Source organism: Dendropsophus ebraccatus, chromosome 5 (assembly GCF_027789765.1).
Source record: "Dendropsophus ebraccatus isolate aDenEbr1 chromosome 5, aDenEbr1.pat, whole genome shotgun sequence".
NCBI lineage: Eukaryota > Metazoa > Chordata > Amphibia > Anura > Hylidae > Dendropsophus > Dendropsophus ebraccatus.
This window is the reverse complement of record NC_091458.1, coordinates 150840123-150855321: the sequence shown is the minus strand read 5'-3', so window position 1 is coordinate 150855321 and position 15199 is coordinate 150840123. Positions and strand designations below refer to the sequence as shown.

The window sequence follows — 15199 nt, the reverse complement described above, 5'->3', positions numbered from 1 at the left end:
GGCAGAGTTGCACCGTCAAGGAGAGGGTGACGATGATATAAAAGGTGAAATAAAGATGATAAACGATAACATAAAGGAGGCAAGGCAGAATGTGCGAGGGAGAGATAAGAAATGCAATGATGTGAGATAAAAGATAAAAAAAAAAAAGACATGAGAAAAAGAGGGAAGTGATCAGAAAACAGAGAAAGCTGGGTAAGGCTTTGTGAGAAGTAATAGAGAAACAAGTACTGATGAAAGAAAGGAGGCACAAAGAAGCCTAATGGAAACCGAGACCTGATCACTGTCACCTTGGATTAGAACACTACTCAAATAACACTTCTGTATACAGATTCCGGGAGGAGCGCACATGTACACACACACACACAGTCGTGTCTGGATCCTCACTCTCTCAGACTGAAGACACAAGGCTGGTTTTGGACAATACACAATTTATGAGAAATCCTTATTTACAATAAATAGTTTTAACCGCCGAGGGTGGTGGTAGGGCTTTTAACATACGCAATTTCAGTGCAGCCGGTAGATGGGGGACACAGGGTGGTGGTGCAGGACTAGGGGGGGGTATGTGAGAGAAAGGGCCTGGACTGTGTAACCATCTCCATGACAGAGGTGCCAGTGCACTGCAGGCAACTCACATCATATGGAAAGAAGATCAGATTTTCCACCCTGTCACATTCCCTACCTCCCCCCTCACATACTCCCCATTACCCATATTTCATCTTTTTTTTTTACATTTTGAAACATTTAAAAAAATTTCTTATGTACAATTTTTGCTGGTTTTGTGAAGAAAGTAAAACAAGAAAAAAAAATTAACCAAATAAAAAAAAAGAAAAACACAAATTTCTTCTTAGGGGGGAGAACTGGAGGAGAGGAGATTCCAGAGCTGGAGGAGGTGAGAGAGGGAGAGCACTCATGATGTAGGTGGTGCAGGCTCAGAAGGGGGTCCCACGGCCTTGCTTCTGGCTTCAGTAGAGGGGAATGATGGTCTCAGCTGCGGATATTAGGAAGAAATATAAAAATAAAGTCAGTAACCTAGTCCGCAGTAACCAGAGAGAAGGCAGAACACTACTGTAGCAAAGAGACACAATACAGACATGACTCATGAAGCTGTACAATATACAACAGTATAAAGGATTAGTACAAATATGACAACAGAAATTCAGCTGATACAAAGGGTTGGCCTGGTGATGTAGTCAGTTACCATAGTCATGCCGCCTGATAGATCATACGAGACCCAAGCATATAACCTTGTAGAGCAGTATGTATCACCACCTTACACTAATCCAATGACTGAAGCCGGGAAAGCTACGTTGTTTAGGGCTGTCATTAAAAAGGCAGACGTGAGAGATACCAAAGCAGTGTGTGAATGGTGAACACCAGGATAAAATAAACAAACTGTGCTATATCTGACAGCTATTGCTTATTAAATTCAAATAAAAAGATCGAAAGACGCATCTCTCTAATGGATAACTGTAAGGAATATTCAAATGGACACTACAGTATTTAATGACATTTATAAATACAGAGTAAAGGTTTCATTAATTACAATTTCACATTGTTATTTGGTGAAAATTGTGTAGTACCTGTAGCTGCCCAGCAGGTGTCAGTATTCAAATTTTTGTGCATTCAAAGTACAGTATTTGATAAAGCTGCAAGATCAGCACCGACAGAAGCAGAAACAGTGACATCTGCAGGCTATACAATATCATTATACAAATTTCTCGATAGGTTTCAAATTATAAACAAAACACTCAAAGTATTTTGCAGTCACAGAGCAGAGAAGTAGGAAATGGTATTGTTACCACCGGCCGCTGGAGTCCATGGCTCACTATCCTGAATGGTAAATCACATGGAGTCTATATGCAGCAAGGAGACCCTCTCCAAAGGATGCACTTTATTCAATACCCTGGTCTTACTAGATGGGCCACTAATTTTCTATAGTGAATGGTTAAACAAAACCAAGAACAATTGTTTATTCTGAAGAAGTAGTGCGACCACGAGAGGGAAAAATACAACCCTTTGTTTCTGAGAGAACCACAACAAAGGCTGCATTACTCTGATCATGACTGGCAACCATTCCAAAGGCCGACTACTAGTCATTTACTAACGGCTGGAATTTCAGGTGATGCCAAAGTTGTCATAAATATTCAAATTTAACCCAAGCTGGCCATACACATTACATTAGGATTGGCTGACGATCTACGTGTAATAATGGCCAAACCAAAGCTGTTCTGCTTCCATGGCTGATCTATGGACAGGAGAAAGTGTGTGGGGGGAGGGCCATTGGCTGCTACCAGACACCTTTGATGGCTACTAGGGATGAGTGAGTTTATAGCACTAGTAAAACGCTTCGCTAGGCTCTGCCATCAACTTGTCAGCCTGCTGCCAGGAAAAGCTGGATCCACGCCTTCTCCCAGTTTACCAGGACTGGGATCCATGTTCTCCAGGCACCCAAAGGCATCAGTCGAGCCTAGCAGGGTGCTTTGCTAGTGCTGTAAATTCACTCATCCCTGGTGGCTACCTATTTCATTTGAAAACTATTGAAATGAGCATAAAAACCCAACCTGCCTGATCCCAACATAATCTGCCACAGAAAACATGGCACACACCCATATATATGATCAAACAGTGTCACTTTTGCTCTATCAAGTCACACTGCTAGAAGACTCCCCATGCCAGGGTTGGGAATATGTAATATTTATATATTATATATATATATATATATATATATATATATATATATATATATATATAGAAAAAACAGCCTACTGTGTTAACTTTACCCCAGATTACTTCATGAGCTGTACCGCAGACCAAAAAGACAGCAAGGTAGGTGGTTATGGCTTTTCCAATCACCTTGGCACTTTATGGTATGGAGCCACCAATCTCTTCTTCTATTCCATGAAACCACCATAACTGTGAAATTTCATCCCCTTCAAAGTTAAAAGGTATCATTTGTTTATCTCCCCCGTGACCTATCGGCCTGTGTCTGCAGCTCTGTACCGGGTACGGACCTGACAGATTCCCTTTAACATGTCACCGGACCCTTATACCTACCCAGCAGCTAAAGGAAAGCAAACATTTCAGTGTCAAAAAACGTAAAACAGGATGTCAGGAGGCCATGAACATACAGAGTAAATTGACTGCACAAATACACAGGGAAAATGCCCACTCAGCCATTCACGGGCCATCCCATAGTGGGCACCACCCACCCAGTGGTTAGCTGAGAGAGCAAATATAGGTAAAATCTGAAGCAGAATATAAATACCAGGAAAGCTGATCAGACACTACAATGCTTGTCATGAATGGGTCACAAATTTGGTACAGATTTTCCTAACTGACCACAAAAAAAAAAAAAAAAAAAACGTAAAATATATTGCTGCTAATTTAGCACACACTGCCCATAGATCCACCATAGACACACTGCCCATAGATCCACCATAGGACACACTGCCCATACATCCATCATAGACACACTGCCCATACATCCATCATAGACACACTGCCCATACATCCACCATAGACACACTGCCTATAGATCCACCATAGGACACACTGCCCATAGATCCACCATAGACACACTGCCCATAGATCCACCATAGGACACACTGCCCATACATCCATCATAGACACACTGCCCATACATCCACCATAGACACACTGCCTATAGATCCACCATAGGACACACTGCCCATAGATCCACCATAGACACACTGCCCATACATCCACCATAGACACACTGCCCATACATCCACCATAGACACACTGCCCATACATCCACCATAGACACACTGCCCATACATCCACCATAGACACACTGCCCATACATCCACCATAGGACACACTGCCCATACATCCATCATAGACACACTGCCCATAGATCCACCATAGGACACACTGCCCATACATCCACCATAGACACACTGCCCATAGATCCACCATAGGACACACTGCCTATAGATCCACCATAGACACACTGCCCATACATCCACCACAGAACATGCTTTCGGAAGACATAGAAAGACAATAAATGGCGCACCCACAAACATTTAACAAGAAAATCAATATCTCAATAGCTTCTTTATTATCAAAAAATACAACAACTAACACAACAAATGGACACACACATAAAAACACTTAAAAGCCCAATAAGGATAAACCATCACAGGGAACACACATGAAAATATATATATCGCTCCCACCGCAGCCCCAACACAGAAAATATATCCAGGCCCTGTACACTCTATAACCAAATATGTCTCAGATGATGACACTCGTGATAAATACCTTCTAAAGTGCACGTGCTCACAGAAATGCATAAATAGTTAAATAAATAAGTACTTAATGAAAAAATTGTTATCTAAACGCATCCAAAAAGTGACCATGTGCTTGAATACTATAATATTATTTATTTATTTATTGTCTTTCTATGTCTTCCGAATGTTCTGTGGTTGGGACATGGGCAGCATCCGTGTGTAGATTTTTTGCAGCTCCCACCTTGGTTTGTATAGGCATAGATCCACCATAGACACATTGCCCATACATCCACCAATTACCTGCTCGCTAGACAAGGGAACAAAGACCAACAGGGAAACACAGAAGCGTTGGCACAAGATTGGTAAGGCGTGTAATGCAGCTTTATTTTACACAATCACCCGTTTAAAACTAGACACGCCCATTTGTTGTGGTTTTGGCTATGTTCATACATGGCGTTTAATTAGTGTTATTTATGCATTTTCACCAGGATTTTTACGCTATCTGGCAACAGTTCGTTGTGCACTAGTGATAATATAGCAATATATGGAGGTGCGGGAACATAAGTATACTTACCTATTCTCGTGCCCCCGTAGCGCCGCACCCAGGTCCAGTTGACATTCGCCGGCCTTCTGCAGCTTTTCTAGCTGCAATGTTATGTATCCGGCCAATCAGATCGATTGCCCTCCAAGCCAGATATTGCCTCAGTTATGGTGTGTTTACACATTAAGATTTATCTGACAGATTTTTGAAGCCAAAGCCAGGAATGGATTTGAAAAGAGGAGAAATCTCAGTCTTTCCTTTAGGACTTGTTCTCTGTTTATAGTCTGTTCCTGGCTTTGGCTTAAAAAACCTGTCAGAAAAATCTCTGTGTAAACACACCCTTACTGACCGGCTGAGCAGGCAATCGATCAGCCGGGTTGTGACACAGCAGCTGGAAGGGCTGGGTATGGAAGGTGCAGTGTTACGGAGGCACAAGGACTGGTAAGTGCACTTTGCTTATTAAGTTCTCACACCCCCATCTGCCTTCCTTAACTTTCATTGGACTTAAAACACTAAACAAACACCATATGAGAACACAACCTTTGCCTCTGTGAATTAAAATTAACATTAAGGGCCCCATAACACGGGGCGATTATCGTACGAAAAATCGTTATATCATTCGAATTTAAACAATAATCGTTCTGTGTAATTGCAGGCAACGATCGAAAAACCGTTCGTATGTCGTTGATCGGTGATTTAGATCTGAACCTAAAATTATCGTTAATTGTTCGCTGTAATTCAGCATTTTTTCACTAATCGTTCAGTGTAATAGCACATTGCCCTTTGTTTTCCTTAGATCAGAAGGAATAAACGACCGCAATAACGATTGTAACCAACGACCATCGTTCTGTGTAATATGGTGAAAGATTTCAGGTTAACAATAAACAATCTCGTTTGCGATCGTTTATCGTTAAAAATCGCTCCGTGTAATAGGACCCTTAGGCTATGTTCACACTATGTTAATTTTATAATGGCTGTTTTTACATAGTGTGAACATAGCCTAAGGGTATTTTGACACATACATGATCTGCAGCAGATAGGAGTAAATGATTATCCAGCGCTACAAGAACATGGCCACTTTTCCCCCTCCCTTGTCTCCAGTTAAGGTGCAGTTTGCAATTAAGCTCCATTTATTTCAATGGAACGGAGTTTGAAACCCCACCCAATCCGGAGACAAGAGAAGGGGGAAAGTGGCCATGTTTTTGTAGCACTGGATAACCCCTTTAAACACAACATCGAACCTGCAGCAGACCCTCTACCCTAAAAGCGTGTAAGCACAACACTGACAGGAGTGGAACAATCTGGGTGGAAAATCCCTAATCGTGGCAGGTCATACATTTTCTATGTTTTACACCAGGTCTTTTACCCAAGATGCAGTACAGGGGAGCTGTGAGAGAACAGGTGAAACTCTCCCCCTCCCACCTCCATCATTTGAGCAGAGGTGAAGCTCATGACCCTCCTCCAGAATCTCCTGGGCTCTCAGGGTAATATATTTACCAGAGAGTGACAACCTGTCCTGGGGAAAGTGGTGTGTGCGAGGGTGGGAACAGGGACAGGTCTGCTGCACTGTAGTCTGTTTACTACAGGTGGAGCAGTGTGTATTGTGGATTGTAGTGTTGGGTTACTACAGGTGGAGCAGTGTGTATTGTAGTGTTGGGTTACTACAGGTGGAGCAGTACATACTTTTGCACTGTACACTGGTTTGGTGCTGCTAGGGGATAGTATGCACATTATATAGCAGTCTATACAGATGTATAGATAGATCATTAAATCTGGTGAGGACAGAGGGAGATAATAAGTTTACCCTGGTTGGAGAAGAGAGTAACAGGCCTCGAGTCTGGAGACACTAAACCTGCCCTTCAGGCCTCTGCCCCAAAGCTTTCTGCATGGCATCCATAACAATCTGCTGTATTGGTACTGGATGGGAGTGGGGGAATGGCATGGTCTGCATAGCGGGGTCTATAGCCCTGTACTCTTACCCAGGAAGTCTCCCTCACCTCCCAAATCATAGCAGATCCACTTCAGGCTGGGGCTTACATAAGGGGACAGGACTGTGGTGGTGGGGTCATCTCTCTATAGCTGTAACCCCTCTCTCCCCAGACAGAGCGCTGCATTTATATGCCCACATCTGCCCTGCTCATTCCTTCATGCTCCCTGCAGTCTGTCAGTCCTGATTGGTCCATGCAGATCACACACAAGCAGCCCTGCTCCTCTATGCTATCCTGTTGTACTACACTACTGCATTATGGGATTTTGCACCTCCTCCTGTATCTACAAACTGCTGCTGTTTCTTCAGGGTTATGCAGTTACTATACATTATACTCCACATGCTGATTGCTATACTGTACAGTAACTTATAATATCACAGATTCAGCTGTTTCTGAATGTTTGTTTCATTAGTTTTACATGTTATTCAGAATATTAAATCATTATTTTTGGGGTGTGGAATCAATTGTCGGCATTTCAATGATCTCTTATAGGAACATTTGCTCTGGTTAAAGAGTGGATTTGGATTACAAGCGCGGTCCCGGAACGAATTATGCTCGTAATACAAGGCACCACTGTAAATGTTCCTCTCATTGTACCGAGGCAAAAATAACCCCAATCCATTCAAAAAGGTTCTCTGAAATAAAAATGACTCCTAATAGAGCATTTACAGATCACCCACATCTAATATTTTCAATACGTTGGGTATTCTTCCCCCAGTACTTGGCTGTGTGGGAAACGAGGGCTGGACATAACCATGTAGATAGGTTTCCCTTGCTTCCAATGGGCTGAACATTAGGGCTGGGCCTAGAACCATCAGCAGTGAGGGAGCACACCCTTACTTTCTGCCCTTTTGGCAATAGCACCATGATATATGCCCTAGCGTCACACAACATTGTGCAACAAAAAGTTTTGCTAGCCCTTGAACTGCTTATGAACTTGAAAAACACTATGGGGTAATCCATCATTTGGAAATTTTCACCCCTATTTTTCTAGCTTTCACATTATCACTGATTGACCAGAATGTATCATTGTGTAACATGATGTATATGTTGACTTTGTACATTTTTGTTACTGCGCTTCTAAGTCATGTGCTTTGTGCCCAACCTATTACGTCGAGCAAAAATGTTGTGACCATTACAAAGTATAGTGAAAAGCCATGACAAGTAAACCATGCAGGCCAAACACTAGAAATCACAAAAACGTCAAAAAGTCACAAAAAAAAAATCTAATCTACAAAAGCATCTACATCATCATGGAAATAAATGCAAAATAAACCACAAAACAAGCACAAAAAGCTTGGACCTTTGTTACATAGTACTGTTTACCATACTGAAAAGATGAGGCAAGTGACTTATGGGGAATATAGCAGTAGGTTAGGTGCTGCGGCATTACTGAGTAAGGGTATGTTCACACAGGCAAAATTCCTGCACCCCGCCTGCCTCAGTGTCATACACAGTGTCTCTATGGGATGGCTTGCACGCCTCTGCTCCCTGCTCAAAGAATTGACATGTCTTACTGACTGACTTACTGACTTTTGTTAACATGTAAATGAGCGCTTTTAGTGCACTGAAGGCGATTCTTCTGAAAACATAGCCGCCTTCTCCCAGAAACAGCACAATTCATGCCTCCAGTTTAGGTGTGGTTTTGCAATAAAGCTCCATTCACTTTAAAAGACTTCCATTAGGAGCCCGACTCATCACCAGACACGAGCTAGTGCGCTCTTCTCCTTGCTCCTTCTTCCAATCGGTACGGGTCAGATTGCTCAGAGGCAGACTGATCAAAACTTTTGACACGTCTGTGTGACATGTCGAAAATTTGCCCAAATGACAGTGATACAACTGCAAAACCACACTTGAACTGAGGACAAGAATCAGGCTGTCTCTGGAAGAAAGCGGCCATATTTTTCTAATTCTGGATAACCCCTTTAAGGCTACATTCACAAATTCAGTAATTTTTCAAGACCGTATGTGATGTCTGCAAATCAGGCGAAAAAAAAAATAAAAATCAGTAAAGCATCTGTAAACCATAATTTTTGCAGATCACTAAAAAGGGGAAGGTGACAAGTGGGGATGGTTTAAAGTATTTACTCATACATAATTTTTTTGTACGGATTTGCGGATGTTATGGATTTCTCATATGTAAAAATGACAGATCTGTAAAAATTAGGGACGTTCTCATAGACTTCTGTGGGACAATCTGTGCTGCAATTACGGTCCGTACTAGAGCTTGTCAGTCATTTCTGCAGAGGCAATTTTTGGTGCTCTGTAAATATACTGACAGTGAGAACAGCCCAAGTGAAAACAATGGGCCCTAAATTTGTCTAATTGTGGATCCGCGATTACAGACTAAACCACAGAACATGTGAATGTAGCCTAAGCTCGCGTCTCCCTAGGCTGCTGTTCACTGCAGAGTGCTGAATAATTTATAATAATTAGAGATGAGCGAACCTGGAGCATGCTGGAGTCCATCCGAACCCGAACTTTCAGCATTTGATTAGCGGTGGCTGCTGAAGTTGGATAAAGCCCTAAGGATATGTGGAAATCATGGATATAGTCATTGGCTGTATTCATGTTTTCCAGACAACCTTAGAGCTTTATCCAAGTTCAGCAGCCCCTGCTAATCAAATACCGAACGTTCGGGTTCGGATGGACTCTAACCCAAACCCAGTTCGCTCATCTCTAATAATAATAATACATCAGTAGTGCAGGGGCAGGTGGACGGGCAAATCTGTATACTGAGGGCTGAAGGGCGGCCCCCAGGGTGCCGAACACCCTAATTTACATATTACCAAAAGTTAGGGTCCGTTTACACAGAAAGATTTATCTGACAGATTTTGGAAGCCAAAGCCAGGAATGGATTTGGAAAGAGGATAGATCCCAGTCTTTCCTTTATGACCTGATCCCTGTTTATAGTCTGTTCCTGGTTTTGGCTTCAAAGATCTGTCAGATAAATCTGTCTGTGTAAACGCACCATTACTCAGCAAACTGATAAACAGGTGAATGCGGCCTCCCAGTCCCCTATCCTATGAAAAATCTATCTGTAGGCTGGGATCGCCTAACCTGCTGCTACATTTTATTTTTTTTAAAGCCAACATGTAATTTCAAAACTGTAGAAAAAGGCGGCACTCCCAAATTAGTGATAAAGTGGTTTGGTTTATTCACCCAACATGCAACGTTTCAATCTTCTCAATGAGATCTCTATCGAGCAACCATAAAGATCTCATTGAGAAGATTAAAACGCTGCATGTTGGGTGAATAAACCAAACCACTTTTTTTGATCACTAATTTTAGAGTACCGCCTTTTTCTACAGTTTTGTATTACTTCTGGGACCTGGGTCTGGAACCGGAGGGCTGTGCACCCTACTAGAGCCTTGAGCCACATAGCGATTTTTTTTCTTTTGTAATTTGTAGGGATGGTCCGAACCTGCCGAGGTTCAGGTTCGTACGAACCCGGACTCTCGGCAATGATTCCCGCTGTCTTAAACCTCCGTGCAGAGGGTGGATACAGCGGGAGGACCGCCTGGATACAGCCATAGCCATAGGCTGTATCCAAGTTTTCCAGGCGGTCTTCCCACTGTATCCACCCTCTGCACGGAGCAGGCAGACAGCGGGAACCATTGCCGAGAGTCCGGGTTCGTACGAACCCGAACCTCGGCAGGTTCGGACCATCCCTATAATTTCAAAAGATTTTTACAAACCTACGTAGTATTGTTAGATTACCCTTCTGAGGGGTACGATTAACATACTGCCACTTTGCTAGGGACTAATTTACTATTCATAACTACAGATGGAATGTGTAGGAAGAATGGGGTTACTGATGCACCGGTGTTGCATGGTGCTATGTGAGCAGAAAGGAAAAAATAGCAGCACAGTAAGGAAGGGGTTACACTAAGAACTGAACTGCTGTTGGGATGGAAGCCTTGATTTACCTTTCTCCAATAGTATGCCACTTCTGGTCCACACTGCTCTCTAGTGTGATCTGCCCCACCCCCAGGGCGCCTAACAGCTTACAGCACAGACGATTGCACAGCTAACAGCACGGAAACAGCACTGAGGATGAAGGTAACAGATATACCATCATCCTCAGCATCTGGTGCCCACTAGGGAGCTATGAGCAGCTTAGTCTAATCTGATGATAATCCCCCTTTAATGATTATTACAAAAAAAAAAGGAATCACCCTGCTTCGTTTGTCTCTGCAAAAAGTGCTATGGCTTTTAGTAGGAAAGGAGGAAAAAAAATTTGAATTTCCAGGGTCCTAAAGGGGTTAAAAAGTGATATCTCTGTAAATTTATAACTATACTATATTTTAGCTTATGTAGTGTTTTCAACCTTATTTCCACTTCTCCACTGAAATGGTTTCCTAATGCCGTCTACATTTGGCGTCTAAGGTGCATCCGGCTTAGCAGAGAGGGGGTGAAATCTCATTATTGCATCGGCGGTACCTCCTAAGTGCAGTAATAGATCAAGGTCTGCCTCCTTACACTATAGACTACTATACAAGAGCACCAGCAATCTACATAGCCATAGAGCAAGTGGCTGCTGTATATACAGATACCCAGCAGACGGTCATTAGTAGTGGTGGAACGCAGCAGCACTCCTCTGGCGGACCCCCTATTAGACAAAAGGCACAATACTTTGCAATTTTAGGATATGTTCACACAAGGTACTTTCTATTAAAAGTCTTAAAGGGGTTATCCAGTGCTTCAAAAACATGGCCACTTTATTTCAGAGACAACACGACTCTCGTCTCCAGGTCAGATGCGGTTTGCAATTAAGCTTTATTCACTTCAATGGAACTGAGTAGCAAAACCCCGCCAAAGCTGGAGACAAGAATGGTGCTGTCTCTGGAAGAAAGTGGCCATGTTTTTGTAGCGCTGGATAACCCCTTTAACTACAAAATGGATGTGTGCGGTATTTTCTCCCCGACCAGACAGGCACAGGATAATAAAAGAGTGTAAGTACCATTGGGCCATCAGGAGTATGATTAAGTCATGGCAAGTGACGACACTTGTACGGAGTGCACTGGCACAGCCCTAGGTAAAATTTACTTAGGCTATCTTTTTTTTTTTTTAAATCTATTGTGCTGACTGTCCTATGTTAATGGTGTTTATATGTATGTGATGACTTTTTATTCTTGGTATTACAACAGGAGCTCTGATAAGATTGGGGGGCTGGGTAGGTCTCCGGTGGTGGTTAGGTATATTTTCACCAACCTCCAAGTGATCGTTCACTCGTTTTGGGGTTCAAGTGTTTTTAAATGTAAGTGCAAATCTTTGTTATGTATGTTATTTTTGGGACTTAAATAATGTATGTCATTTTGTTATAATGGATTATAGTTGTGGGTGCACCATTATTCTGTTTTTAACTTTTTTCTTCCTATTACTTTCTATTAAAAGAACTTCCATTGTTTTCAAATAAAACAATGGCCATTCTTTTTATACTGCAATGATTTGCACTGAAGTCAATGCAAACACTGGCCGTAGTTCCACACAATGAATTGAACGGCCGTTGAAATGATGATCGTGTCAATTATTTCCGTCTGTTGTCTATAGCCTTCAATGCAATTTTTATGCAAAACATCGGCCGCTGACCTGAGTGCCAAATAACGGTTGTTTATATGGTGTGTGAACATAGCCTTAGCTAATAGGAGAATGGCCTGGTCCTTATAATAATCCTCCCATTACACAGGGCAGCATTAAACATAGATTTGTGACTCCTGTTCCGGAGCTTTTACTAGCTTTACTTCTAAACAGTTATGAAGCGGCTGCTAACAAAGACCGGAGGAAAGCACAACAAAGCAATATCGTCTAATATACCTTACCAGTAACTACATTCACAGATCAGCTTTTCAACACTATCAGCAACCAATGTGTACATCTCCCACAATTCACGGCGGTGTCTTACAATGAGATAACAGGCAGAACATGTGGTTTGTGATATTACCCAGCTAGCCCATACTCTATTTTAGTAGTCCAAAAGCCTGATGTCACCCACCAGGATATTTAAGCTGGTTGCACATTACAAAAAGTGCTGTGTATGCATGGTATAGATCAGCACACTGGCAGCTTGCTATATAACAGGGGCCTATTTACTTAAAGGAGACCTGTCACCCCCCGTGCCGGGACAGGGCCCAGCCGACCCCCGATGCAGACACACATACTTACTGCTTCCGAGAAGTCCTGGTCCAGGAACCCATCCTGCTGCTGAGATATCCCCGTCCGAAGCCATGCACGCTTACCAGAGATGAGTCCAATGTCCATTGAGAATGACTGTAGCCGTCATTCTCTATGGGCGTCAGACATCTCTGGTGAGCGCGCGCCGCTTCAGATGGGATGTCTCGGCGGCAAGACGAGCTCCGGAACTTCTCAGAAGCGGTATGTATATTCGTCTACACCGGGGGGGTGGGTGGTTTCGTCGGCGGGGCTCTGTCCTGGCACGGGGGGTAACAAGTTCCCTTTAAAGGGAACTAAGTTTAGACCACTATTGACCAAGTTCGGTCTGTTTGTGACCACATTTTTGAATCCCATTGGGGCGGGTTGACGTAGTATTTCCATCAGTCAGTTTTCAACCAAAAATCAGGAGGAAGTTAAGTGTCAGAATTATATCTCAAAGATTTGTGTTTTAAACCCACAACGCATTCGGTTCAATAAAGTGTCGGCTATCGTACAGATCAGGGATGGGGGAGCTTTGGCCCTCCAGCTGTTGCAAAACTAGAGTTCCCATCATGAATGGACAGCCAAATTCAAGGCATGATGGGAATTGTAGTTTTGCAACAGCTGAAGGGCCAAAGATTCCCCATAACCCTGCTATAGATGCCTTTCTACCAATAGACCAATGTATACCACACACGCGCACACAACATTTGCCATCATAGGTAATAGATGGCCATACATAGAAGAAACTATACACCATGTTATGCAATGATCGGCTTCTAAATCTGAAGGAAAGTTTGACCTTTGTTTCCCAGGACGGATGGGCCCATGGAGATAACTTTATAAAACTATGTCATACAATCAGTTTACAGTGTCTTCTATTCTAAGCTCTGGGAAGGTAGCACAATACTCATCACTTGACGTTACAGGCCCATGTGCTTGCTGCATTATAAATTCTCAAAACATTAGCTTCTACTTCAAGGTGCACTCCGGTGAATATGTTTTTCTTTTATATCAACTGGTGTCAGAAATTTATATAAAAATGTACTTCCTATATAAAATCTAAAGTCTTTCTTTACTTTTAGCTGCTGTATGTCCTGTAGGAAGTGGTGTATTCTTTCCAGTCTGACAGTGCTCTCTGCTGCCACCTCTGTCCATATCAGGAACTGTCCAGAGCAGCAGCAAATCCCCATAAAAAAACCACAATTTTATATCTATATAATATACCGAATGTTATTCCTGTTGTTTCTAAACGTTAACTATACTGTTGGCACTAAAGTCAGGGCTTATAGATTTTCTCTTTTGTAATTTGTTCTTAAAAAAACCTAATAAAAACATTGAACCAGAAAACCTCTCCTGCTCTGGACAGTTCCTGACATGGACAGAGGTGGCAGCAGAGAGCACTGTGTCAGACTGGAGAGAATACACCACTTCCTGCAGGACAAACAGCAGCTCATAAGTACTGGAAAAATTGAAATTTTGTAAATAGAAGTACATTACAAATCTATATAACCTTTTAAAACCAGCTGATATGAAAGATGTTTTTTTTGCCGGAGTACTCCTTTAGTGCGTGCCAAAAACTTTTTTTTTTTTCTACTAATGCAACAGTTTCCTAGTGGAGTCACATTCAGGATCCGTGTGATACGGATATCAAATACGGACGTGCGCCTGATGTGTAGATATTGATGTGAATGGTTTTTTGGATCCAGTCTCCTTGGCAACGCTGCTCCTAAAAGATATCACAGGAAATGCTGTCATCTCCAATGCAGTCTGTTCCCTGAGTACTTGTATACTTATTACAACCCCTTTCACATTGTTCATGTACACCAAGTAGTTTCTCACACATTGGTGACCATAATGCAACATTCCCTGTATTATAAGCCGGGTGGGTTGTTTCTATAGGATTTTCTTTCTACGGTATTTCACATGCTGAAAAAAGTCCCCAAGTGAGTTAGTCCAGCTGCAAACTAGAATAAGGATAGGTTCACATCTACGCTGGAGGCTCAGTCGGTTGCGTCAATCACATATTCCAGACAAAATAGTGCAGAATACAAGATTTTTATTATTTTTTTGTTAGGTCAAAAGACACACACATGCTGGAAACCTTATTGGACATGATTTACCTAAAGGGGTACTCTAGTGGGAAAAAATCTAATCAAATGATTAGCAGAAAGTTAAATAAATTTGTAATTTACTTATATTTAAAAATCTCAAGTGTTCCATTACTCATCAGCTGTTGAATGTCCTGCAGGAAGAGGTGTCTG

At 42.3% G+C, this 15199-nt stretch overlaps 1 protein-coding gene across 2 annotated transcripts in view; it reads right to left on the bottom strand.

The window, feature by feature from the left end:
* Positions 1–411: 411 nt before the first annotated feature.
* Positions 412–15199, bottom strand: part of AHDC1 (AT-hook DNA binding motif containing 1) — a 76611-nt gene continuing 61823 nt past the window's right edge. For both annotated transcript variants that reach the window (XR_011363237.1, XM_069971633.1), the window contains exon 5: positions 412–988. The gene's annotated coding sequence lies outside the window, so the exon portion shown is untranslated. The remainder of the gene's footprint in view (positions 989–15199) is intronic.